Source organism: Camelus dromedarius, chromosome 5 (assembly GCF_036321535.1).
Source record: "Camelus dromedarius isolate mCamDro1 chromosome 5, mCamDro1.pat, whole genome shotgun sequence".
Lineage (NCBI taxonomy): Eukaryota > Metazoa > Chordata > Mammalia > Artiodactyla > Camelidae > Camelus > Camelus dromedarius.
Genome location: NC_087440.1, coordinates 2,849,802 through 2,876,950, shown reverse-complemented (window position 1 = coordinate 2,876,950; position 27,149 = coordinate 2,849,802). Strand labels below are relative to the sequence as shown.

At 52.4% G+C, this 27,149-nt stretch overlaps 1 non-coding gene across 1 annotated transcript; it reads right to left on the bottom strand.

The window, feature by feature from the left end:
* Nucleotides 1–17,664: 17,664 nt before the first annotated feature.
* TRNAA-AGC (transfer RNA alanine (anticodon AGC)) lies at nt 17,665–17,737 on the bottom strand. Its single transcript has one exon. It is a non-coding gene; the product is annotated as a tRNA-Ala (tRNA).
* Nucleotides 17,738–27,149: the final 9,412 nt, after the last annotated feature.

Sequence of the window (27,149 nt, the reverse complement as noted above, 5' to 3'; positions counted from 1 at the left end):
TTCCAGAACGAGAGAGGATGAACAGATACTCTGAGCTCTTTCTGTCCCCAGCAGTGGGTAGGGACTGGGAGGGAGTGACAATGTCAAGGCCTAGAATGGCAGCCCCCTCGGTGTGCTTTTGGATTCCAGCCCATCTGGGGTAGGTCTGAACTCTTGCAGTGCACCATGGTGGTGGGTAGGGGGCCCCGTGCCAGACACCAGCTGACCCCGTGGCTGGAAGGTGCCCACTTGAACGGTTCCAAGTAAACATTTGACCAGCTCAGCCCCGGCCACCATCCCACGCCAACACTTGGCCCTTGTTCCTGGACAGGCCCCTCTGTGTCCCGTCCTTTGTGGTTGACATTTCAGCCGGGCCCTGCAGGGGCGGGGGCGACCCGGTGCCCCTTCCCCATTCTGCAGACAGGCTCCAGGGAGGTGGAAGCAGGCACTGGGCAGGGTGGGGGGAGTCCCAGCAGACGGGCCGTCGCCAGGCGGGGACGGCCACCCTCCCTGAACACCCCACGTGGGCCCCGGGGTGCAGAGCCCACGGCCTAACAGTGGAGCCATGGGGCTGCCAGCTGACTCGGCTGCTTTGTTCCAGGCCTGGAGTGGTCTGAGGGTGGCTGAGGACTGTGGCTCCTTCTTTGCTGAGAAGCCACAGATAACGCCGGCGACAGGGCCTGATAAAGCGTCTGTCAGAGGCTCCCTCCCAGACAGGCCTGGCTGTTCCCGTCGCCAAAGCCTGTGTCCAGAGGTCAGCCCCTCCCTGGGGTCTCAGTCCCTCTCTCTTCCAGCAGCTCTCCCCACCCATACCTTCAGTCTGATCTCAGAAGTTCCGAGGCCTCTGGGCCCCAGAGCAGAAGAAACTAATTGCCTGATTTATTCCCATGAAGAGACCATCAAGGCACGGGTGTCTCTCAGTCGAGTTCCACACTGTGGCTCCTGAGGAGTTGAGGGGGGGGGGTGGTGGCTGGAATCTCTTCCTAGAGCTCCTCAAAGGACATCAATGACGTCCCGAGTCACCTCTTTCACGTCACAAGAGCCCACTCCATGCCGGGCTCTAGGATGGGTACAGGGGACATAGGAACAAATAGGACATGGTCCACAACCACAGAAGCTTCCAGAAAGATCTACCCCACCCTGACCTGACCCAGGCCTCCACCCCAGGACCTCAGCGGGGACTGGCCTGGAGTAGGAGGTGTGTGAGGGGGTCCCTAGCCAGCCTCGGGGGTCCTGGGTTGAGACTCAGTGCCAAAGGGCTGGAGACCTGAGACCAGGAGTCTCCAACCTGATGAAGGAGGCACAGGCCCCGCCCTGGGGAAGATACTGTACCCTGGGAAGTCAGAAGAAACCTTTGCCAAGCCCAAGAGTGTTCTGAAGCATTTCTGAAGTCAGCCCTCACAGCGTCCTAGGCATGGTTCAGGTGAGCAGGTATGGGCTGCAGGCACTGCCAGGGAAATTGTCCCCCCGTGGCAGTGGCCCTGCCCCCCGAGAATGCGTGGGGACACTGGGCTCCCAGTTTAACAGCACAGGGAGTAGGTAGGATCTGGGGTTGGGGCTGCCCGTTCTGTGCTGACCAACTTGAATGAGGCCCTTATGCACATTAGACGGTGGGAACTGGAGACCCCGGGCCTCAAGTGAGTCCCAGCTCTGCTTCTCCTCATCGTGTGAACCAGGGCAGGCCTCTGCCTCCTCTGGAGATTGGGCTAGAGGCCCTCTAGGGCCTCCCAGGGAGAAGAGCCCCAAGGGACAGTCCCCTTCCAAGGGCCAGTGTGTCCAGTGGGAGAAGGTCAGGGCTGCCTCCCCTCCCCCGGGGAGAGGAATCTCTCTCTGGCTCTGCTTGGAGTGTCGTGGAGGGTGGGGACCTGCATCTGAGGGCCCAGGAGCTGCCTTTCCCCGATGCAGGGACCCCCACCCCCACCCCACAGCTTCACGAGGGTGTCTGACTTATAAAGGAAGGACCTGGGTTCTGGGTGGCGGGGCTTCAAGTGTGGCCTCCTGCCCTCTCCAGCCTGCAGCAGCCCTTCATGGCCCGCCCCCTCCTCCACCACACACACACACACACTCACAAATGTAAGCAGATGAGCAAGATTCTCCAGAGAAAGCCTTGAAGACCCCAGGTTCACCCAACAACGGAGTGGCAGAGCCCCACCCCCACCTCACATTGGCCCAGATCCAAAATGCCCCCAGGATCAACTGGCTGGGCACAGCTGTACCTCCTCCCTTGGCACTCCCTCCCCTGGTGTCCACATCCCTGCCAGAGCAATTCTTTCTCATTACATTCATTTATTCTTCCCTCAAACATTTACTGTTGCCCATCTGTGCCTGGCACCGGGGCCCCAGAGAGGAATGAGATAGTCCCAGCCCGGTTCCCGCCCTGGAGGAACTTACAGTCCTGTGGGGCTAGACTGACAGAGCGCACTGGAGGGGAGTGACAAGGGTGGTGAGAAAACAGAACCGGCTGTGAGAGAGGACGTGGAGGGGACATGAGGTCCGGGAGGGGAGGCCGTTCTGAGGAAGTGGCATTGAAGCTGACACCTGGAGGCAGGTGAGAGGGGAGAGACGGTTCCCGCACTCGTCCTGGGCTGGGTCACATTCACCTGTGGAATCTCCCTCTGGCTTCCCCCACCTCACACCCAGAACAGGGCCAGTGGATTCAAACCAAATTCACGCCGGTTGAAAACAGGACCAGACTGTGATATTTCCACTGGAAGACAGGGAAGGAGTGGCTCAAATGGGGTGGGGGTAGGGGAGAATCCTAGATTGTGACCCCAAGGTAGGAAGGTCTGAGGGGCTGGGGTTCACCCTGCACAGTACCTGAGGACTTCCCCCATTAATATTATAAATGCACTGCCTCTTCAGAGCAGGAGGAACACATCTCCCCAGCCTCTGTGCAGCCAGGGCCCTGCCCCATGGGTGTAAGGGAAAAGTCTGGCTGGCCCCCCCAAGCCTTCAGCCTCTCACTCTCCCGTCCATCCATGACCTTGCCTGGCTCTGCGGCAGACTTCCTGTGGGGCCTCGGGGATGTCACTCCCCTCTCTGGGATTGGGACAGTGACTTAGGGACACGGTGGAAGAGTGGAGGAGGTACAGCTGCCCCCAGCCAGTTGATCCTGGGGGCATTTTGGATGTGGGCCAATGAGAGGTGGGGGTGGGGCTCTGCCACTCCATTGCTGGGTGAACCTGGGGGCTTCAAGGCTTTCTCTGGAGAATCTTGCTATCTGCAGAGTGGGGATGCTCTCAATGCCATTTTACAAGCCCCAGGCCAGAAAGCCGAGTGCTTCCCACTCCAGGGTCTCCACTGCACACCAGGTCTGGGGACCTGAGTCCCAGAAAGTTATCATATTTAATGATAAAGACGATCATCTTCCCCTCATAAAGCAAAGCAAAAGGGAAGAAAAAGACCCAGTCCCTGTCCATCCCTCCATTCCAATAGCACAACGTCATCTGATCCTAGCTGATCTTGGTCCATGGCAGGACGTGGGTGCTGGAGGGCACTCCATGTCCCTCGGAGTGGCACTGGGGAAGCAGGAAATGTGCCCAAGTGCCGATTCTGAGACAGGAACGACCGTGTTCTCCATCTCACTGACTCTTCGCCAGCTCTCTAGGAAGTACCCTTTTTCTTTTGATTTTTATTGAAATATACATAGCACGGCGCACACGCATCTCAGATTGTTCATGGAGCTCAAGGTCCATGCACTTTTACACGTGTATAAACCTGTGTGACAACCAGATCAAGACATAAAATGGTTCCAGCATACCAGAAGTTTCCCTCAAGCCCCCTCCCAGTCAACATCCCCCGTGGATTACCACTATCTCAGCCTCTCTCAGAGTTAGAGATTAGCCTCTATCTAATTCCATAGATTAACTTTACCTGTTCTTGAACGCCTGGTTACTAATCGTGTCCCAGGCTTCTTTAACTTAACAACCTGCCACAATCATCCATCTACCAGCCATTCTCTGTTGACGTTGTTGTGTATTATTCCATTGCACGGCGATACCATAATTCATTTAACTATTCTGCTGATGGACCTCAGACCTGATTTCGTTCGGGGCAATTGTGACCACCCCCAGGATCACCCCGCACCTGCCTTCCGGACATGTGCATTCATCTCTCTCAGTTACATCGCCAAAGAGCGCAGGCGCTGCGACAGAGGGTGGGCGCACGCTTACCTTTCACAGCTATTTCCAGGAGGTATGTTTAGCCCCATTTTACAGACATAGAGGCCAAGGCCCAGAGAGTTTGAATAGCTCACCAGGCTCACACGGTTCCTAGGTAGTGGAGCCTGGTCTGGAATCTAGATTCGTTTTAATCTCACTTTCTAGAACGGGTGAAGTGGGCGTTAAGGTGGAGGGAGCCAAAAGAGAGGGGCAGCTCCGCGATCGGCTTCTGGGATGACCAGGCCACCTTGAGAGAGCACAGCGCCCCTCCCAGGCAGACACAGAAGAAGTGTGGCAACTCAGTGCCGTAAGGAAGACGCACAGTCTGGCCCCTTAATTCTCCGGTCTCATCTCCTCTCTCTCCCCCCAACTCAGTGCAGCCACATTGCCTTCCCTGCTAACCCTGACAATGCCTGCCAGGTTCCCACCTGCCAGCCTTTCCATCTTCATCTCCCACTTTCAGGACTGCTCGGGCCTCAACACCCACGTGCCCCACCTCCTACCCCCCACCCCCCTCATCAGTGAAGCCTCTGCTTAATTTCCCAATGGAAACGAACACCCACCACCACCCGCTGTCCCCGCGCCTTTTTACCTCCGTGTGACCTAATATTTTGTGCACATTTGTTTATTGCCTGTCCCCCACCCTAGAACGTGACCCTCAGCGGGCCAGGCCACATAGTCTTGTGCGGCTTCACCTTCAACACATGAAACAGTGCCTGGTACCTGATAGGACAGGCCCTCCAGAAATACTTGTTGAATGAATGAATGAATGAAAAGCAACCCCTTGGAGCAGCAGGTGGCAGAAGTTGCAGGGCAGGAGGAGCTTTTGGTGCCAGACCTGGCTGCTATGTCCAAGTTCTGAGATAAAGCTCCCGCGGGCCAGGGACGGCATCTGCCATTGGGCGGGGTGAGGTGGTGCCCAGCTGACCATGGTGGCCTCCAGGCACTGCTGCAACTCAGTCATCCCAGCCAGACTTCGATGGAGCCAAATGGACAAGGGCTCCGGTGGGCATCCGGGTACCTGCTGGGCTGGCCCTTCAGGACAGGGGGAATTTTAGGATTCCTGGGTAAGGAGAGGGAGCCAATAGACACAGATCTCCCCAAATGACTCTTGCCTTGAAAGATCTTAGAGATTATCATCCAAACAGATGGGTCTAGGAATGATCTGAGGGGTCCAGGAAGGTTCCCACCTCCCTTCACCCCTGCCTGGAATTCTTCATTCCCCGGTACAACTTGCTGGTCTAGGAAGCTTTTGCTGATCCACCTTATAACCCTGGGCCTCAGTTTCTTCCTTCTGTAAAATGGGTAGAATCTGGCCCCATGAAGTACAATGAAGAAACAGCCTGAGATCAAAGGTTTGCTGGCATGAATTTTCACACTCCAGGACTGCTGTGTGTTCTCTGGCAAAGTCCTGCTCTCTCTGGGCTTCAGATTCCCATGTTTCCAATGAGGGAGACTGGCAGAACTATCTCCAAAGACTGAAATCCTCCCTTAGGTTTTTTCCCAAGGAAGGACAAGTTTATCCAGGGATACAGGGAGAGGGAGCCGAGGCAAGAGGGTGATGACATAAAATGTGAACTTGGCCAGTGTCATAGCTTCGCCCTGCCCTGGGTGTCCCGGAGATGTCCTCTCTGAATCCCACTGAATGCCTGGATGGGCCCTGGACAGTCTGGGCAGGTGGCTGGGAGAGCTGTGTTCTTCTGCTTCTCTCTGTAAACAGGGCTCTGAGTGCCAGAGGGTGACCAGCACAAGACCACAGCTAGGAACTGTCTCCGAGAGCTTGCCCAAGCGGCTCACAACTCTACCACTTGTCTCCCCATCACCACCAAGACAGGGAACAGGTTAGCCCACTTTTCACTCCAAGTCAGAGAGAGACCCAGTTTTTCAGATGAAGAAAACTGAGGTCTTCCCAAGGATCCCACAGATCATCCATCTGAGCACATACGTCTGCCCAAGTCTGGGTCTGTTCCATGTCAGTGTTACCTCACCGACCTCCCACACAAGCCTGTAAGGAACATGCCGTTATTCTCCCTACTTGACAGATGGATGAACTACCACTCAGAGAGGTTAAGTGACTTGTGTGAGGTCACACAGCTAGTGAGTAGCAGGGCCAGGATTTAAAACCAGGTCTGTCTGACTTCCTTGCTGAGGACTGAGGGAGGAAAAGGAGTGATTTTGTGCTTCGGGAGCCCAGGAGCCTGAGAGAGCAAGAGGTGGGCAGGGGGCACCAGGGCCCTTACACCTGCTGTTTGCTTTATCCAAAAAGCCTCCCCCTAGATATCTGTCTCGCTCACTCCCACACTGCACTCAGCCCTCAGCTCAAAGGGCACTTTACCACAAAGACCTTCCTTCTAGGACCACTGAGTCTAAGGAGGACAACTGCTCCCCCTCTCCTTACCCCTTTATTTTTCTCCATAACAGCTCTCACCATCTGACGCACTACCTTATCTGATGTGAATAGTTGTTTGTTTGCTTGTTGTTTGTGGCCCCTGAGAATGTAAGATTTTGTCCGTTTTATTCATGACTGTAATCCCAAAGCCCATCACAGCACCTGGCATAAAGTAGGTGTTCAAACCATATAGGCCGAGAGAAGGCAGGAGAGACAGAGTGCCCTTCGCCTTAATAAGAGAAGGAAAATGGAGCGAGCATCTGTTATCTGCTAGGCACAGAGGAGAGGATGGACCTGTGCACATCTCAGTCATCCCTAGCTGTTAGCCCATTTCACGGTTGGGGGAACTGAGGCTCCCTCCAGCATCAAGGGGCCCATGGGTGGACGGCGCGTGGCAGATGAAGCAGTCCATCAGGGTGGGGACGCGCGACCCCACCGGCCTGGCTCCAAGCCCAGTGCCCCTTGCAAGCGAGGGGCGGGGCCCAGAAAGGGGAAGGGGTGCCAAAGCCCCCCCCCCCGGCGCTCGCTGCGCGCTCTGGGCGGTGCTGTGTGGCCGCAGGGCCCTGGCCTCGCGCCGGGGCCGCACCCTGGGCCGAGCCGCCCGAATTCCTCCCCGCCCGCCCCCGCGCCCGGCGCCTCCCGCCGCCCCCGCCACCCCAGCGCAGCACGCCCACCCCCCACCCACCCCCACCCCCCGCCGGCGCCGCCCACCGCCCCTTCCCTCCCGCTCCCCCCCCCCCCCCCCGCCGGGCAGCGGGTGGCGGGGACGATCCAGCCCGGCCGGGGCGCTCGTGCCCCCCAGGCTCCCCCGGGCCCCCAGACTCGGGGCGCCCGCAGGCCCCGCGGGTCAGCGGGAACCGGCAATTTCCCGGCCGCCCGCCCCGCCGCCCGCTCTGTACTTAGGCTGATGACGGGTTCCCGCGGCCCCGGTGGCGGGGCGGGCGGCGGGTTCAGGGCGGGCGAAGCCGGCCCAGCCGGTCCCGTGCTCGGCTCTCAGGCGGCCGCCGGGCCTGTGTCATCCACCAGGAATTTCTGTTTTCCCCTCCGCGGGGCTGGAAGAAAAAACAATAATTAGGTCACTGGGCAGGCGGCAGAGAGGGTGTGGGACAGGCCAGTGGCGCCCTGTTGGGCCGGGAAAGGGTCTGGGAGGACGATGGGGACGGAGAGGCCCCCGCAGTGCTCCTGCCTCCTTCCTGCCCTCCCCAGGATGCTGGCTGATGGAGGCAAAACATCCCTGACCATCGCCACCGTTCCCTCACGGACCCATTCGTTCCATGAGCATTTTCTGGGCACCTCTTTGTGCGCCAAATTCTGTGCTACGCTCTGGGGACAGAGCGTTGGACAAAAGAGAAGGAACTTGGTAGAAAAGACAAAAGAGTTGGACTTGGTAGAAAAGACCCATAAGCAGCCACGAAAAAATAAAGTCATCCCTCCCGTGGCGGGGCTGGGGGGGATTGGCTCCAGGACCCCCACCCCATACCCAAATCCAGGGGTGCTCGAGTCCCTTATATAAAATGGGGTAGTATTTACATATGACACATGCACATCCTCCAGTATAATTAAATCATCTCTAGCCAGATGACTTATAATACCTACTACAAAACCATGTAAATGCCAGGTAAACAGTTGTAAATACAATGTAAATCATTACTAAGTGAGCAGCAAATTCAAGTTTTGCTTCTTAGAACTTTCTGGATTTTTTTTCCCCTTCTCCACAAATATTTTCTATCCTGGGTTGGTTGAATCCCAGATGAAGATGCCATGGATAGAGGGAGGGCTGGCTGTATAGTGGGAAGACCACTGCACAGGACAGAAGAAGGGGGTGGTAGTTAGGGAAGGCTTCCTTGGAGAAGTGGCACTAGCTCAGAGGCCTGAATGAGGACTGGCCAGGCCAAGAGAAGAGGGAGGCAGGAAAGGGGGGTGGGGGGTGGGTGGAAGGAACAGCGTGTGCAAACACTTGGAGGTAAGAGGCATTAAAAGTACACTTGAGAAGTGTCAATGAAGTTTTAATTTTGAATACGATACTGATAAAAAAAAAAAAAAAGACACCCATTTTTGGTCCCGTAAATCCCCTAAATACAAGCCAGCTACTTTCTCTGGTGCTCATCTGAAGATAGAGCCACCTGTTTCTATGCTGGAGGAAAACTGTCTTGGACTTAGCTCACTGAGAGGTACGAGGTCTGGATACTGTATCTGTGGGCATTTCAAGGGATTTTCAAGGGCCATTTGGGCTTAACACATTTCTCATCTCTTACTCCGACCTTAGGTCAAGTCCTTGGGAAAGACAGGAGGCCAGAGCAACTCTCTCTGGCTGTGTAGTTCAAAGCATGAGTGATAAGACAAGGGAGGTGGACAGGACTGGAGCAAAAAGGGTCTTAAGTACCAGGGTAGGGATTTTAGATTTTATCTCAAGGGAAATAGAGAGCGATGGTTTAAAGCACGGTGGGAGGGGACAGGATCAGATTTCTGAAAACTTACAGCTGGTAACACCCACCTGTTATTTAACTCCTGTTATGTGTACATGGCTAAGTGTTTTACACACGTCATCTCACTAAGCTTGATATGAAACTTACGAGAGTGTTCTTTAGCCCCATTTTATAGAAGAGGAAACAGGCTAGGGAGGTCATTTGCCCCAGGTCACCTGCTAAGAAGGGACAAAACCAGAACTGAAACATGCTAGGTCCTCTTCTGAGAGCTGTAGGAAGAAAGACGGAGATTCTGGCCCTACTCTCAAGTGTTAGAGCAGGCAGGTAGCTAGATGTGAGCAGAGAAAGGGCGACAGGGGCAAATGGCAGAAAACCATACATTTTGTGAACAAGAGGGGTCCTTGACAGACCAAGAAAAACAGGATCCTCTGGACTGATAAGCCATACCTTCTGGGCTGTAAGTGTCCTGCAGGCAGAAGGGTGGGACAGGACAGGAATCCCCACCATCCGAATGTAACCTTTCAATCATGATGACCTCTGTCCAAATGTAACCTTTTGCTTATGATACCCCCATCCGAATGTAACCTTTTGTTCATCATGACCTCATCCAACTTCCCGATCAAGACTAAATAAGGAGGAAAAATCCCTCCTCCCTACCTGGGAAGGTGGAGCTGGGATGGAGATTAGGAAAGACAACCCCAAGCCCCTCCCTGCCAATGAATATTCTGCCCGTTCACTTTTACACCCATGTAACAAGCTTGCCAAGGACACTCGGACCACCACCCACCAGGGTCTGCCCGCTCTTTCCTTGAGAGCGTACTGTCTGTCCCTTACTAAATCCTTGCTTTGCTTTCTTGACCTCCATGTCTTGTCTCTGAACTCTTTCTGCAACAACACAAGAACCTCTCACCCACAACACAAGGAGCCTGTTGTCTGCTGGGGGACACGTGCATGGGATGTATTAGTCAGAGCCATGATGGAATGGAGTTTATTTCTCTCTCCTGTGATAACCCAGGGGTAGATTGTCCAGGGATGGAACGGCACGCCTACTCCATGAGCTTGTCCGGCCCCCCGGGCCCCTTCCACCTTGTTGCTCTGCCATCTTGATATGTCCAAGTTGGCTCCCCTCCACATCCACATTCTGCGCAGAGGGAAGAGGAGGGAGGGGGCACGTTCTGTCTCCTTAGGGAACATCACTGCTACATCTTCATCTGTACCTGTATCTGCAGCTGTATCTGTATTCAAATCCACAGCCACTTAATAAATCTATATGTGTATGTATAGATACACCAGTTACCCAGTATCCAAAGCATCAGCTTTAAAGATAGAAGCTTTAGTGCCGAAAAGGTAAAATACAATGATGGATAAAGCCAGCCCCTAGTGGCAAAACATAGAAACAGAAAACATTCCAGCAGAGAGAATTATTGTACTTCCTACTGGCCTCCTGTTGGTGGTTTCCTTAACAAAAATATTTCTGCATATAATACTTGATTTACCTGAAGAAAGTAAAATATTTTTGATATGGTTATGAGTAAAAGAAATTAATTTTTTTCAAAAGTGTTACCATATAAAATTGTGGAATATCATACGTATCTGTGGGTTTTCTGGGTCAGCAAATAATTGTAAAGATGAACAAGACAGGGCACTGCCCTCTGTGGTTCTTTCAACCACATCCCACTCCCTCAAAGGAGATGGTACCTAGATAGGCATTCGGGGACTCGGCAAACTGCCCTTAGTCTGTGCTTTGGGGGAACATTGAGAGAGTGATTTCGGAGATAGGTAGTTGAGAGCCCTTGTTCTCAAAATGTGGTCCTCCACCAGCCGCATCAGTACCACCTGGAACCTGTTAGAAAGGCAGGTTCTCAGGCGTACAGAATCAGAACCCCGGCAGGTAGGGCCCAGCTATCTGCTTTCACAAGCCCTCCAGATGACTCTGATGCAAACTGAAGTTTGGGAACCACTGGTCTAGGGCTAAGAGTTGGAAAACCATGGTTCTGGTCATGGACACAGCAGTCCCAGGCTCTGTGACCTTGTGCATGTCGGTTTCTGTGGGTCAGGAGCTGGGCAGAGCCTAGCTGGCCCTCTGCCCTGTGGTCTCTCACAGGCTGCAGTCATCTGCGCTCAACGGCGGATGGCTCTGTGTCCAGGCTCACTCACGTGTGCTTGCTGTCAGGACTCGGTGCCTCATGGGTGGCTGGACTGCAGACCTCAGTGCCTCGCTGGTCCCACTGGCTGCTGGCTGGGGCCCTACTGCATGGGCAGCTCACAACATGGCAGCTGGCTTCACTCAGAGGGAGCAAAAGCGTGCCCCAGATGAAAGGCATGGGCTTTCTGTAACCTAATATCAGAAGTGACATTCCATTGCTTCGCTGTAGTGTTTGTCAGAAACAGTCGCTGGGTCTAGCCCGCACTGAAGGAGAGGGGCTCACATGGATGCCAGGAGGCAGGGGCCATCTTAGAAGCCCCTCCCACATCTGCAATGTCTTGTTCCAAGCAAATCCTGAGGTGAGGGAACTCCACATGGAGGAGATCCTGCGAGAGGCCAGAGAAATGTGCCTGGTAAAGGGGGGTTCCCGACACAAGGTCCCGAGTGCCTGCCCACCCTGATTCTTATCTTCACTGCAGGGCCTGTGTGATGTTGGGGGATATTTGCAGCCAGCAGGAGCTGCATTCCAGGGCTGGGTACTTAACATTCCAGAGGAGCTGTCAGCTAATTATTGCCTTGCTGGTCCCAGCCCTGGACCACCCGGCTCCCCTGAGCTCCCATGGCGTGGCCAGAGGACTCTGGTGGTTTTGTTCTTGGGTTACATTGAGAGAGGCCCAGAGATGGGCCAGACTTAACCAGGGTCACACAGCAATGAGTCAGCAGCAACAACGGGCCTTTTTTACCCACAGGTTGTAGGCCAGAGGAAGATGCAGCAGGAGTCTTGGGGCTGAGCGTCCTTGGGGGCGGGGTGGACTAAAGCAGACCTCAGGCAAGTGACTGTTTCTCTGAGCCTTCATTTCCTTACCTGAAAAAATAAGGGGACTTTTCCCAAGATCCTTTAACATGTGACCAAGACTCCTTGACCAGACTTGAGACTGGCTCCTCTGAGCCCTCTTTTCCACTAGGCCTTGTCCTTGGGCCTCAGCCTGTTTTAAGAAGAATCCTGCTAAATCATTTCAGTGAGAACCCCTCACCTTCATACCTGATCGGCCTGGTTGGTCTGCCTTCAGCAAGAATCCTGTTAAGTTGGTTTAGTAAGAATCACCCTTACCCGTGATGTCCCCTCATGGCAATTTTGCATCCACCTGCCCCTCGTACTGCTTGTCATCTGTAAATCCCCGGCTGTCTTTGCTGAATCCAGAATTGAGCCTAATTTCTCCCTGCTGTCGATGGCTGGGACGTCTATCGCAATAGTCCCGAGAAAAGCCATCCTGACTTACTGTTTTACCCGTTTACTACAATATATACAGTCTAGCCCCTTCCCCGTGCAGGGGGTCCCAGGAGGCACGACATTCCTGCTGCTCCTAGGGTAGTGAAAGGGGACTGCGGGCTCGGCTCGGGGTGGGCCATTTTTTGTCCCAACACAGGAACCAGCAAAGGGCTAGGGCAGCAGAGTCTGAGAAAGGCCAGCGGGGCCAGAGTTCTCTAGACACCCTTCCCGCCTTCTCCTGCTCTCATCCTTGGGCCCTCTCAGCCCGGAGGCCTTCGGAGCAAACACTGAGGGCTGAGGGAGCAAGATGGGGAGCGAGAGGCCTCTGACAGGGGGTCAGGGGAGCACTGGGTGGGGCCCTGACGGCCGAGGAGGACGACTCCGCACGTGAAAATGGAGGCAGGGTCTTTCCAGTGACGTGGGTGGCGTGAGGAGCTGCAGGGCCCAGAGGATGGGACATCACGTTAGTGAGAGATGCCTGTGGCGCTGAGGATTCTGGGAGGCTGCCGCACCCTTCTGCAGCCACGGGCTCAAGGTCAGGGTCCTCCAGCAAGAGCCGCAGGCAGGCAGCCCAGGCTCTTCCTGCACCCAGGGGCAATGCTCACCTGCTTCTCCCCTCTTTTCTCAGCACCCCACTCCTGGGATTCCCTTAACCTTCCCCCAGAGAGTGGGCACTCTGTTACAAATCTAAATCATGTAACTTGTTAAATAGGTTTATATGTAAAAGGCACAAACTCAAAAACTCACTCCCTCCCTATCTCCCTGACCCCCAGTTCCCCTCTCCTGAAGCAATCTTTGCTAGAACAAATAGATGTGCTTTTTTCTTACACAAAGAGTCAGTAGCCCCCTGCACTCACTTACTGTGTATCTTTGATTATTCCAGAGCAGTCTGAATCATTCTCTTGCATAGTTTTCTATTATATGAATATACCAATGTGTATTTAACTGGTCTCTAAAATGACAGCAGATTCGTACGGGCACCTAAGCTTTGGGCCACAAACACAGGTAGGATGTCTGCTAGGGCTCAGGCACCTGGTACATCCTAGAGATACAGGGGAGGTGGCAACCTGGTCCATGCAAATTGGAGCTTCCAGTCTCGGGCGGCAGACTGAGAGGGCATCACCGAGTAGCGTTAGCAGCCAAGGGCCATTCCAGGAAAGCATGCTTCTTCCTTGGGCTGGGGGAGAGGTAGGTACATTGGATTTTTACTGACAGGGAAAGGGGAGGATGGCTTTCTAGGCTAGGGAGAACCATGTGAGCAAACTGGAGGAGAGGGGACGGCCTATGAGTGTCTGTGTAATGAATGAGGATCCAGGGCATGTGGCATGGAAGTGGAATGAGGCTGTTTGGAGATGCGTCTGAGGAAGCCTTGACTCTCAGGGAGATGGCTGTGGCCTGATTCCTGCTGTTCTTCCAGAACTTTCCCTGCGGTCACCTCCTCTGGGAAAGAGGGCTCCGGGGAGGGGGTGGAAGGAAAAAGCACCTCTCAAGAGGAGACAGGCCAGAGGCAGCTCTAGGCCAGAGGGAGCAGTGGCTCGCCAGGATGGAGATCTGCCCTGTGCCAGACCTTTTCCTTAATTTAATTCAGTTTTGCCACATTATTTCTGAACCATCCGAGAGTTAGCTGCCGACATCATGGCATTCTCCCCTAAGTATTTCAGCAACTATCTCTACAGAACGAGGACATTTCCCTACACCGTCCCTAAACAGCGATGACACTCAGGAAATCTGATGTTGTCATACTGGTTTCTAATGCACCCTCTGTATGCAGATCTGCCTGGTTGCCTCAGTGGTGCCCTTTGTGGCTCCCCTATCCTTCTCAGGATCCAACAAGGATCATCTTTTGCATCTCCCTTAATCTGCAATAGTTCTCCAGACTTTTTCTTTTTTTATTCCTTCTATGCCATTGGCGTCTTTTGAAAGTCCAAGCCAGGTGTACTTGGAGCACATCATGCTATTTGATTTTTTTTTTTAAGTGGGAGGTAATTAGGTTTTTATTTATTTAGTTTTGATGGAGCCACTGGGGGTTGAACCCAGGACCTCTAGGCAGGCTCTCCACCACTGAGCTGTACCCGCCTCCTCACGCTATTTGATTTATCTGATGTTTCCTCAAGACCAGATCTACCGTCAGGGTTTCCAGCAGGCAGCTTGGTGCTGTGTGCTTTCCCGGGTGGGTCTGCCCCGGGACTAGTGGGATTCCATTTGATCCCCGCGTGGGACCCACCAGGGTTTTCCATTGTAGTAAGTTAGGCTCGTAATGTTCACCTCCTTTTCATTTTGAATCTCAGAGGGGTCAAGTGTCCTGTCTCACACACACACACACACAGACACACACACACAGAGCTAGGATGAGGGAGGCTAGGATGTGAACTCCATTCTTACTCTTAAACACTTCACTATGCTGCCTCTCCACAAGTAACACACAATGATGATAGACAAATTAGAAAACACAGAAAAGCTGAAAGAAAAAAGAAGAAATCCTCTGGGATTCCATTGCCTGAATATCACTTCTGTTAACTTTTTTGTTGTATATCTTTCTAAATTTCTCCCCATGTGAAGACACACATCTAAATACATATTTATCTTCACAAAACTAGGATCGTTTTGTTGTCTTATAAATGAAAAGCTGTTCTTTTCATTTAAGATGATACAGCCTGAGTGGGGAAGGCACAGGGCCACATTTAGCATCTGTTCTCCCTGTCACTCCTTCAAGGCTGACCCAGAAGTGTCAGAAGTGGCCTGAAGGACTGAGGGTGGCTCCCAGGCCACGTGGCTACAGGGACCCTAAGAGGACAGCAGGTGGATGGTCAGGAGCACAGGTGCCAGCCCTGGAGTACCCCTTCTTAGCTGGGTCTCTCTCCATTGACCCAAGGTCACAACTCAACCCTCTCTATGCTTCCAGCACCTCCTAGATGTCATGAGAGCAAAACCCAGGCCAAGATGTCACCGGGTGAGGTGAGCAGGGCCCCACACAGGGTGGGTAGAGACCCGGGCCCTGGTCTCAGCTCTGCCACTGACCACAGAGTGACCTTGGACAAGCCACATTCCTCTGCTTTCTTCCTTCATTCACAAAAATCGTGGCACTGGACCCTGGATCCTTGCCTGCTCTGCACCTAAACAAGGATGCCTTTAAGACATCCACTCCTCTGTTTGCTGCTGGGGTTTGGGAAATACTTCTGGCCATGTTTAGGATTCTTTCTTACTGCTTTATTAGGAAGGGCTGCCAATCAGCATGCAGACTGTCCACTGAGAGGATTACACGGTTTCCCTCCACTATCCATCAGTGCAGTGAGCACTGCTGGTGGAGTCCCAATAGCGACCATCATGGTATCCCCCAGATAAACTCCTAAGGGGCCGTGAAGTCTTACTCTTTGATTTACTGTAGCGCTAACATTTTAGTTAGAATTCTTCTCTTTACATTCACAGTGAAACCAGTCCCAAGTTTCCTTTGAGCTATCCATTCCATAAACTATTAGGCATCTATTAACAAGAATGACATTGATCTCTGTTCATTTGGAAGAATGTCCATTATCTATAGACAGACATAGATATAAAACAGATAACGTGATCCCATTTATTTTGAAAACTATACATTCATAGAATTCAAATGAGCAAATTTTAAAGGTTTTTAAAGAGTGGGGCCAGCTGGTCTCCAGCCGTGGAGAGTCCACCTGTCTGCACACAGCCGTGCCCATCCCTGAGAGCCTTCCCTGAGCCTCCAGGAGCTGCCAGGTCCCCAGCTATTTCCTCCAGGATGCTGTGGCTTCCCACAGCCCAGCCAGTGCTGGGTCTTCTCTCTCTGTCTCTAAGGACAACCACCCACGCAGCCCTGGGGTGGAGGGACAGGGGCCAAGCTTATCCCAGGTGTCAGCTTTGTCCTGCATGACTCTTCAGCAGGAGAACCCAGCCAAGGGCTCCAGAGTCCTGAGATGGGACCAGGACAACATGAGTGTCAGGGAGAACAGAGGAAAGAAGGTCACAGCCACCTGGACCCTGAAAGTCCTCCGAGTGGGTGGCTTAGGTTTGGGGTCTAGGGGAGCACCGTTTTTCTTCCCCAGGCTGGCTGGGCCCGCGAATCACAGGCAGGACTCAGAGCTGTGGCAGGACTTCATGTCAGCATCCTCGGCCAGCCTGTTCCGGGGGCTTGGCCAGGCCCTGGCTGGGCTCCCCAAGGAGGCTACCTCCAGCCCAGTGCTGAAAACTTCAAGCCCAACCAGCTTGGCTCTTTCTCAAGATGTGCAAACCCATTTAATAAAACATAGTCAGATAAGCGCAGAGAATGCACTCTGCACGGGGCACCACAGCACCCCCAGGCCAGTGCCTTTCAAATGCAACCCCCTCCGGGAGGGAACAAAGACTCCTATTTGGCTTCTAGAATCAACTAGCCTCCACTCCTTCCTGGCAGCTGTGTGACTCTGGGCATGCTGCTTAGCCTCTCTGGGTCTCAGTGTTCTCATCTATCAAGTGGAAATAATGACAAAACGTACTTCGCAGAGTCATCATAAGGGTTTAATGAAATGACGCAAGTGAAGCAGCTGGCCCAGTGAGTGGCGGTCATAGAAAAAGAGAGCTCACTGTGCTTTTCTTTTCATCAGGTGGGATTATCTTAGTGGCAGCACAAACTCACCTAAATTAGCTTCAGCAAGAAAAAGAATATATGTCTGGGAGGGGCATGGAAGTTATTGAAAGGAGCCCAGGGTACCTCCTGGAATCCCAGGCTGGGACCCAGTTGGCCTCAGGACAGGGTGCACTCAGGGCTGAGAGCCCTGTGGGTGCCCAGCAGGGCTCCCCTCCTTTTCGAGTGCCGTTCCCTGCCGTCCCTTCATCCTGCTCTCACATCCTCCATCCCCGCCTCCAGTTAACAGTAGAAAGCAGGGCTGTCAACAGCTCCCTGGCTTCTAGATGTGAAGACAAGCCAGTATTAGCTGAAGTCTTTTGGTTCTGATTCCAAATTCTCCGCAGAAGACATAGATTCAGTGCAGGTCAGGTGCTCACCACCTGGGGAGAATCTGTAAGGCAAATCCCACTGGAAACCTGCAGCCAGTGTTAACGGGGAGCAGCTTTTTTTAAAGGAACAACACTAGGCAAAGAAAACAATAGGTATCTCTTGCATGCGCTGGGTCCAGCCCCTCCAACTCAGACCCACGACCCCCATCCCACCTCCATCGCAGAAGCAAAGCAGATGGGCACTGCTTTCTTCTAGGCTGGCTGATTTAAAATTTTTTTTTTAATTTTTATTTTATTTATTTATTTTAGGGTGGGGGGATTAGGTTGGTTTGTTTGTTTGTTTATAATGGAGGTACTGGGGATTGAACCCAGGACCTCGTGCATGCTAAGCACACGCTCTACCACTGAGCTATACCCTCCCCAAAGCTGGCTGATATTATTGGTTTGCAAAAAAAAGAAAAAAGAAAAAAATTGCCCTCCCTGCCCCTTAATATATACACAGCAAACATCTGTGACTGGGAATGCAGATCACAAGGCCTGCCATCAGCAGCCCTGCCTTTAGGTGTGGGTGCTTAGAGTCTAGTGTATAAAAACACTTTGTTTGAACCGGGTGGGCACACACTCTTCAGTTTGAAACAGGCTGCAGGCCAGCCCCTGAGCCACTTCCACATGGGCCGCCTGCCTCGTCCCTGTGGACCTGTGAGCAGTGAGGCCTGGCTGGGTGAGCATTCACTCTAGCATTTGGCTTTTTGGCCACCCAGCCACCTCTGTCTGAGTCTCCAGGCTCAGGGAATATGGCTTGGGAATAGGGGCTGGGCTGCCAGCCGGAGTCTGCATTCGGAGTTCTGACCCAAGACCTGGGCCTCCTGGAACCAGAGGCTATGAGGGGCTGGGAGGGGAGGGAGGGTGGGGTGCGCAGGTGGTCAAGGGCGGCTCCCCGAGAAGCTAAGGCCCCAGCTGGGCCCTGCAGGCCAGGCAGTCCCACCTCGTTGAAAGCCCAGGCCCGTGGGGGGCCCTTCTTTCAGAAGTGTCCAGAGTACCGGCCATGAGCTCACAGCCCCAGAACTCTTGCAGATGGGAAAACTGAGGCTTGAAGATGCCCAGCATGTCCAAGGCAGGACTGGGGTCCCACGCCAAGACCCCGTGCCGGGTGGATCTCTCACTCTTTGCCTCCAAGCCCAGAGGGGGCTCAGGGCGGGGCCTGTGCTTCCCACTGTCGGCTCCCAGATCCCGGTCCCCATTCTCCTCCAACAGCACTGACTCCTCTGCCCCAGACCTCCACTGCCGGCACATCCGTGTGATGTGATCTGCAGGTACTCAGGCTCTCATCCCTCAAGCATCTGGCCTCAGGCCCCATGACTAGCAGGGTAGCGCTCCCCCAGGGCTCCCTAAGTGCCTTGAGAGCCACCTCCTGGCCTTCGTTTACAACATTCCGTGACCTGGGGGCCCTCTCAGCCGCCCCCTCCAGCTGTCCAGGCCTAGGTCAGAAGCACAAGGAGAGCCCCGGCCCTGCTCCCTGGGGCCCCTCCACTCAGCACCTCCATCTCCTCAGTGACCACAAGCTCATCAGTGCATCTCGCATATCGGTTTCCCCCGTGGATGCGCTGGGTAGGAGGGAGCCTCCAGAGCAACAGGAGAGCAGGGAATAGGATGTGTCTGCCTGGCAAGAAAGCTGGTCTAAAGGCAAGTCCATGGAGGTAGCCACGTGGAAGTGGTGAATGCCTCAGGAGAGAAGGGGGAAGAGCCCTGAAGACCTCGTAGAGACAACCAGCCGTGTGCTTCACGTACACAGGCCTTTGCACATGCTGTTCCTTCTTTCGGGAACAGCTTTCCTATCATGTCCTCTATGTGGCCAACTTGGCCAGTTATGACCTCTATTATCTGTTCCCCAAATCCTCCTGGGTAATGGGACCCCCAAGTCTTAGCAAGCTGGACACACGACCACCCAGAATAAAGAATATGTTTCTCAGTCTCCCTTGTAGTTACATTGGCCATGGGATGGAGCCTGGACAATGGCTTCTAAGTGCAGTGTAAAACTCCTAAGAGTGTCCTTAAAGAGACATGATTGCTGGAGCTCTGGCAGCCACCTTGCACTGGGACGAGAGCGTGGGCTAGAGGCCAAGCAGGTAGAATGGGAAAACAGGAGGAATCTGGGTGCCTAGCACTGTGGAGCATCCTCTGAACCCTGGGCCTCCACCACCAGATTTCTACTTGAGTCAGACAGAAGCTACTACCCTGTTTAAGCCACTATTATTTTTGTATTTATGTTTATTTTGTTGTTGTTGTTTTGTGGCGGCAATGATTGCTGCTTTTACTCAGAGCCAAGTGTAAACCTAACTGATAAAGCCAGTAAACTCCTTATCAGTCTTTCAAACCCAGCTCAATTGTCACTTCCCTCAGGAAGACTTCCTAATTCTCAGATGGAATAAACCACTCCCAGACTCGACCATGCTCCTATTTTTATTTTTCTCTCTCTGTATTGCAATTTACGTGTTCAGGCGTCAGCTGTACTTCTCAAGAACCCTGAAATATCAACTCGGAATCCCTGGCACCAGTAATACTAGTGTAAAACAACAGATAATATTTATTGAGTGCTTACAATGAACAGGCACTATTTTAGGAGTTTGTACATATTACCTCATTTAATCCTCATGGGAGTTCTATGAGATAGGCACCAGCATTAACTTCATTTTACAGATGAGAAAACCAAGGCACAGAAAGGTTAAGTAAATTGTCCAAGGTCACACAGCCAGAAATTGGCAGGGATGGGACTTGAATCCCAGGAATTTGAGCACAAAGTCCAAGTTCTTAGCTTGTCATTCTCGTCATAGGAGCTCCGGTAGCTTGTCATAGGAACGCCTTCAAATGCGATGTAGGGGAACCGCACAACTGCCCTCACTTTCCTTAGAAAGAGTGAAACAAGAGGAAGGCCGCTGCCATCGGCCTGGGAACCCTGGCAACCAGGGCTCAGGGCTCTGGAGGGGGTGAGAGGTCTCAGGGTCTCACAGAACTCAGACATCCACCAGGCCACCCGTTTCAGTTACCTGTGCTGTGTAACAAACCACCCAGTGATTTAGTGGCTTGAAATAACAGTGATTTACTACTTCTCACAGTTCTGTGGGTCAGCCGGGTGGATCCCCTGCTCCACGTGGGTCAGCACGGCGGTGTCCATCTCAGCTGCGCTGAAATGCCCACAAGGTCTCCCTCCCATCCTGTGCCGGTGGGGCGCCTTAGCTCCCCGCCACGTGGCCTTTCTTCCCACACGGTTTCCATCCCGCTCGTGTCTGCCCAAGCTGCTGTGCATGGCAGCTGGCCTCCGAGAGAGAGAAAGCAGGAGCCCCGAGGCCGTTTAAGGCGAGGTCTGGAACTGGCAGAGTCATTTCAGCCATATTCTCTTTGTCCAAGAAAGTCACAGGGCCAGTCAGGACTCAAGGGGGCGGGGGAAGGACGGGTGCTCTTTCTGGAAGGAGCATCCTATGTGGTCAGGTGGGAGAAATTCTTGGCAACCACCTTTGAAGAAGGTGCACCATCCTACCTCACCGGATTTCAGTCTCAGGAGTCCCAGGAGGACGTGGCACCTGGACAGACTGGCGCAGGACAGACAAGATCGCCCTGGGTCATGAATATACAACTGATCTTCCACAATGTCCACCGTCTCCCCTAGCTTGCTGATTTCTCTTCACGAGGCTAAAAATTCTGTCCTGGGTTGGTTGGAGTTTGGTCGGAGGAGAAGGGTCAGGGAACTCAGCCATTCCTATCGGTGACCATGAGAAAAACATTTGATCTCCTCTCAAAGTCTCAGTTTCCTCATTTGTGGGGAAAGGAAGAAGGAAGCCTGCCCTCCTTGGGCACAGAGTTAGGGGAACAGTTGAAGTCTGGGCTCTGCCCAGTTTCCTCATCTGTCAGATGGAGGTAATGATGGCTCCCACCCCACAGGACCGTCCGGGGGAGCCAACGAGTCCAAGGCGTAGGGCCCTGCCAGGTATGGAGCACATTCTGGCCTTCAGGACGAGTTGGCCTTGTTACGCACTTGTAATATCCTGTCTCTTCCTTCCTGGCTCCTGTTAAGTGTTGTAACTTGGTCCTGATGTATTTGGCTGTTTGTTTCAGGTCTTCCTCCCCCATGTGGAGTGGGGACTCCACGAGGGCAGGCACCACGCTCAGCGCTGTACCCCAGCGCAGGAGGCAGAGAGCCTGCTTGAGGGGTGCCTGTGGAATGAGTAGCCGCAGGGAATGAAGCGATGGATATAAGGGAGGGCAGGATTTGGCAGGGCTGGAAAACCTTCACTATCGGGCCCGGGGGGCCTATTCCGTTACCAAGTCCAATCTCTTTCCTTCAACAAGTCTTAGGCTTAAGGAGAACCTGCCCCACCCACACCCACAGCCCATGCCAGTGGGTATCCCCTTCTCCTGGGACTTGATCCCCAAGGGCAGCAGCCTGCTCTGCATTCCATTCCTTGATGCTCTGAAGCCCAAGGCCTCTCCCCTGAATGCTGGGAGGATCACATAACCAGACGCACTGACCACTCTCCCCACCCCTCACAGCACCCCTCCACGGCACCCCAACGTGCCTGCTGGTCCCATTTCATAGAGGAGGAAGCTGAGGTTGCTAAGTGACCAAGCAAGTCATCTCCACTGCACAGAAAGGGCCAAGTAGCCAGCCCAGAGCACCCCAGGTGAGTAGGGTGAGCAGAAGCAAAGCCTGGGGACCCAGTGCCCTGCCTGAGCCCTCACCCCTGGAGGGAAAGACCCTCAGGCCGGAAGGACGGGCAGAGATGGTCTCAGCCCTGGGTCCTGCCCTTGGGACGCCTGATGGCTGAGCACCAGCAGCATTCAAAGAGCCCGCCCCCGACCATAACTTTGGCCAGGAGGTGCTACGCTCACAGCCTGGACCACCCCAACCCCGCGGGGGAAGGCGTCTCAGATATTTTTGCCCATCACAGTGCTGATGGGCAGTTATGATGGTCCCAATAACTTAGAATTGGAAAATGAGGATTTAATTCATGTCATTTAGAAGTAACGGCACCCCGCCTCTGTGGACCTCTGCTGGTCCCTTTCATGCACATCTTACAGCCCCCCCACCCCCCACCCAAAGATGAGGCTTAGTGTGTCCACTGGCCAAATGGGAATCTGAGTCTGGAAATATTAAATTATTGGCCCAAAGTTACCCTACTAGGCAGTGGTAGAAGCTGGGGTATCTTAGCTGGCAGTGACTTTGGAACCATTTCCCACTCATTTCTGCAAACTCAGTTGCTCGGTCCATCCCCGAGGAAGTTGGGGGGGGGGGAGTTCATTCTTTCTCAATGGAATTTTTCTTCTTCAATGATTTGTCTGGCAAACAAAGCTTTCAAAACATGTGCTCACATTGGGGTGGGTGGGAGATATAGGATGGTTCCTTGGTGGATGTCCAGCTCCCATTCTGGGTGCAAGTGTCCCCTCTAAGGGGCCCCGGCCTTTGCTCCATCTTCTGGTATCAGAGAGCCCGCCGCCTCCGGGGTCCTGCCTCCATCCCAGCCCAGCGCGCGGGGCTTGCCCTCCCTGCAGCTCCCAGACACCATCCTAAGTGATCCCCGGAGCCAGCGACCTCCAGCTTGTCTCTCGCTTTCCGAGGCCAGTCGTCTCCCTTCTCCCAGGGAGATCATATGCGCTCGCGTCATGGAGCTGTGGTTTCCACTCCGGGCTCTGAAGCCAAACTCCGTGGAGTTTCAAATATCCCCAAGGCCTCGGAGGAGGAAGGCCGCCGAGCGTGGCCTGGGAGAGGGCTGCATCTGGCCTGCGTTACCCAGTAGCTGCCACTGCCTCAAACCCTGCTGGGGAACCGGACCGGAGCGGGTGGGGACCCTTGGGAGAGGGCTTAGCTCCCTGCCAGCTTCCCTCCAGCCATCCTTTCCCTTCCCTTCAGACCACAGTGCTGAGAAGTCCCTTCCCAATGTGTAGCCCAGATGGCCCATTTCCTGGGGCGGAACCTGAGGTCTGAGGTGGCCGAGGCAGTTTGGGGGCAGGACCATGAGGCATTTGGGGCGTCTGAGATGAATCAAGAGTCCTTTCCACTGCCCTACGCCAGATGCTTAAAACCTGGCAAGTCCAGGACAAGGCCTTCTCCCAGGAGAGGGAGACCAGCCCCCAGCCTCCTGGTCTCTCCCTCACGCTGCCTCAAGATGGCACAGGCAGGTGGCTGCTGGAGCCCTGGGGAGGGGAGGAGCAGGACATGGCGTTAAGGATTCACATGACTTGGACACGAGGTGAGGAAAGCACCAGAGCTGCAAGACGGGGTGATTCACAGAGGCATGAGAGTCCCAAGCCTGGTGCAGAATGAGGGGTTCTCAAAACACATGCTTTCTGACCTGCAGAAGCCCCTTTCCTGCCCCAGGCCATCTGCGCAGATCAGGTCCAGCCCACGCTGCCTGAGCTCCTGGCCCAGCCTGGTCCTCTCTTCTGCGGGCCCATGTGTCATCCCACTGGGCTCTCGCAACAGCGCCACTTCAGAGAGGAGGGTGCGGGGCCCCGCCCCCGCCCCCTGAGCACCGACCCTCTGCTGGGTTGAGGGGAGCCTGGCTACCGGCTCCAATTGCTTCTCTCTACTCCTGAGCCCCAGCCAGGGCATGAGGGGCTCTCCCAACTTCAGGGCGTGCTGGCTCTGCTCCCTGGAGTTCCCCAGACCTTTATCCTGCGGCTCCACCCAGGGTCCAGCTGGGCAAGGGGCAGAGAGCAGAGCGGTCGTGACCTGATTTTGTTTGTGTGCTTGTTCTTTGGCCCCTGAGAAGCCTTCAAAACAAAGTTTCATACAAATAAGAAAGAAAGGAGGTGTATTTTTAGAGCTGAGTTTTCTCTTACCTCCCCCTCCACATCCCAACAACCTAATGATCTCATCTTTTCTAAGTACCAAACATTTAAGGCGTGCTAGAAAAATATCAACGATGCTTATGCTTTATCTTCGCTTTCTGGCCAAAAAAAAAAAAAAGAGAGAGAGAGAGAATGAAAGCAAGGAAAGAAGAGAAAGGAAGAGAGGGAGGGAAAAAAAACAAATGAAAACTTTTCCAAACTCATGAGAGCGCAGGTCAGTGAATAGGGGCTCAGAAAATCTTGATCCGCACGGTTCAGATCGCATCTCGGGAGTGCAGAGCAATGGGGTTCCCTGTTCCTCCACAGAATCTTTAAGAAAGTGAAGTCCTCAGGGCACCTAGTCCAGCCCAACATTAATTCCCTAAACCTTTGGCTCTATATTTTGAATGTTTCCCCATTATGCTTCTGAAACAAAATTAGAAATATTGAGAAAACTGGAAAAATCAATTGCCAATATTCCTACCGTCATAGGGCAATGAAACACACGCACACGCTCCCACACACAATCATATATATACAATTCAGTCTATATCTTTTTTTCCCTTTGCTAAAGGGAAACAGACCAACAGACTTGAATTAAAACCCCAGCTCTGGGCATGTGGCTTTAGCCCTCTGAGCCTTGGTTTCCTCCTTGACAAAACGAGGAGACTGGCCATACATTATAATCCCACCTGCCAGGAGCCAGTGGCACCTGCTCCCCGAGGGTGTGACACATCTCCAGGACTAAAAGGGAACCCGAGTTTGAGTCTGCTATGACCAGCAGGGACACAGACTGTTCCTTCTCTCTTACTAGCTCCATGAGCGAGCAGGCATGTTTACTGAGGTCTTAGCCTGGAGCCAGGGAGGGTTTAAATCACTTTCCATGAGATGTTTTATTTCATCCTCAGAGCATCTACCCGTGAAGTTGTTCCTGTTACTGCCCTCACTCTGCAGACGAAGAGATGAAATGACTGGTCCAAGGTCACACAGCAGGTGAGCGGTGGGCCTCGCACTGTACCCCGGGTCTGCCAGGCTGCAGGGGCCCAGTTCCCTAAACAACATCTTGGTCTCTTGGGAAACAACCAAAGGCCCATCCAGATGCTGTTCTTTTTGATTCGTTCAGGTGGGTTGTATGTCCCGGTGGGTGGTCTGTCTTGATGAATGCTCCAAGTGAACTTGAGCTGACCATGTACTCTGCTGTTGTTGGATGATGTGCCTATAAATTAGATCAAGTTGGTTGATCAACTACATCCTTCCTGATTTTCTGCCTACTGGATCTGTCCATTCCTGAAAGAGGGGTGTCGAAGTCTCCAAATACGATCATGGGTTTGTCTCTTTCTCCTGGCAGCTCTATCAGTATTTAGGCTCACATACTTTGATGTTCTTTTGTTAGATGTATAGACATGAAGGATTGTTACACTTCGTGGAGAACCCATCCCTTTATTATCAGGTAATGCCCCACTTTATCCACAATCACTTTTCTTGTTTTGAAGTCCGCTGCATCTGACCTTAATGTCGGCACTCCACCTTTCTCTGATTAGAGTTAGCGTGGTAGATCTTTCTCTAGCCCTTTACTTCTAATCTCTCTGTGTCTTTATTTTTAAAGTGGGCTCCTTGTAGACAACAGACAGTTGAGTCCTGTTTTGTTATGCCTCTGCTTGTCTCCGCCTTTTGATTGGTGTATTCACATTGAAGGTAATTACAAATATAGCTGGATTAATATTTACCATGTTTATAATTGTTTTCTATTTGTTGCACTTTTTTCTTTTTTTAAGTTTTCTTTCTCCTGCCTTAATCTGGTTTTACATGATTCTGTTTTATCCCTTCTCTTAGTACATCAGTTAAATTTCCTTTTTTTTAATATAAATTTTTTTCTTTTTTTTTTTTTTTGGTGGTAGGCAGGAGGTAATTAGATTTATTTATTTTTAGAGGCGGTACCAGGAATTGAACCCAGGACCTCGTGCATGCTAAGCATGCACTCTACCACTTGAGCTATACCTCCCCCTCCAACATCAGTTAAATTTCTTTTAAAAAATTTTAAGTGTTTTTTGGGGGGCAGGGGGGTTAATTAGGTTTCTTTCTTTCTTTATTTATTTTAGAGGAGGTACTGGGGATTGAACCCAGGACCCTGTACATGCTAAGTATGTGCTCTACCACTGAGCTATACCCTTCCCCCTTTTTTAGTTTTTGCCCTAGAGTTTTATAATACACATTTACAACGAATCTAAGTCCACTTTCAATAACTCTATATTCATTCATGGTATCTTATAGCAAAGTATTCCCAATTTTCCTTCCCATCCCTTACAACATTGTTGGTATTTGCTTCACTTATCCACATGCTATAATCACCATAGAGACTTCCGGTTTTTTGGTTTGTTTTTTTTTTTTGCTATCAATTTTACTATTTTTACTTTGAATAGTTATCTACTAGATCAGTCAAGAATAAGAAACAGAAAAGATTTTATGTTCTTTTCATACTCCGTCTCTGAAATTCTGCCTTTCCTTGTGTAGATCCGAGTTCTGACCTGCATAATTTTCCTCTCTTGAAGAACTTCTTTTCACATCCCTTGGAAAGCAGGACCTCTGGTGACAAACTCCCTCAGCTTTTGTTTGTCTGAGAAAGTCATTATTTCTCTTTCACTCCTGAAGTATAATTTTGCTGGATACAGAATTCAGGTTTATGAGGTTTTTATTTTTTCCTTCAATACTTTAAAATTTTCACTCCACTCTCTTCTTCTTTACATGGTTTCTGATGAGAAGCCTGGTGGAATTCTTATCCTTATTCTTCTGCGGGCAAAGTGTATTTTTCCTCTGGCTTGTTTTGGGATTTTATCTTTATCTTTGGTTTTCTGCAATGCTTTGGTATAGATACTTTTGTATTTTGCCTACTCGGTATTCCCTTAGCTCCTTAGATCTGCGGTTTAGTGTCTGTCATTAATTTTGGAAAATTCCCCACCATTATTACTTCAAATATTTCTTCTGCTTTTTCTTCTCTTTCTTCTTCTGGTAT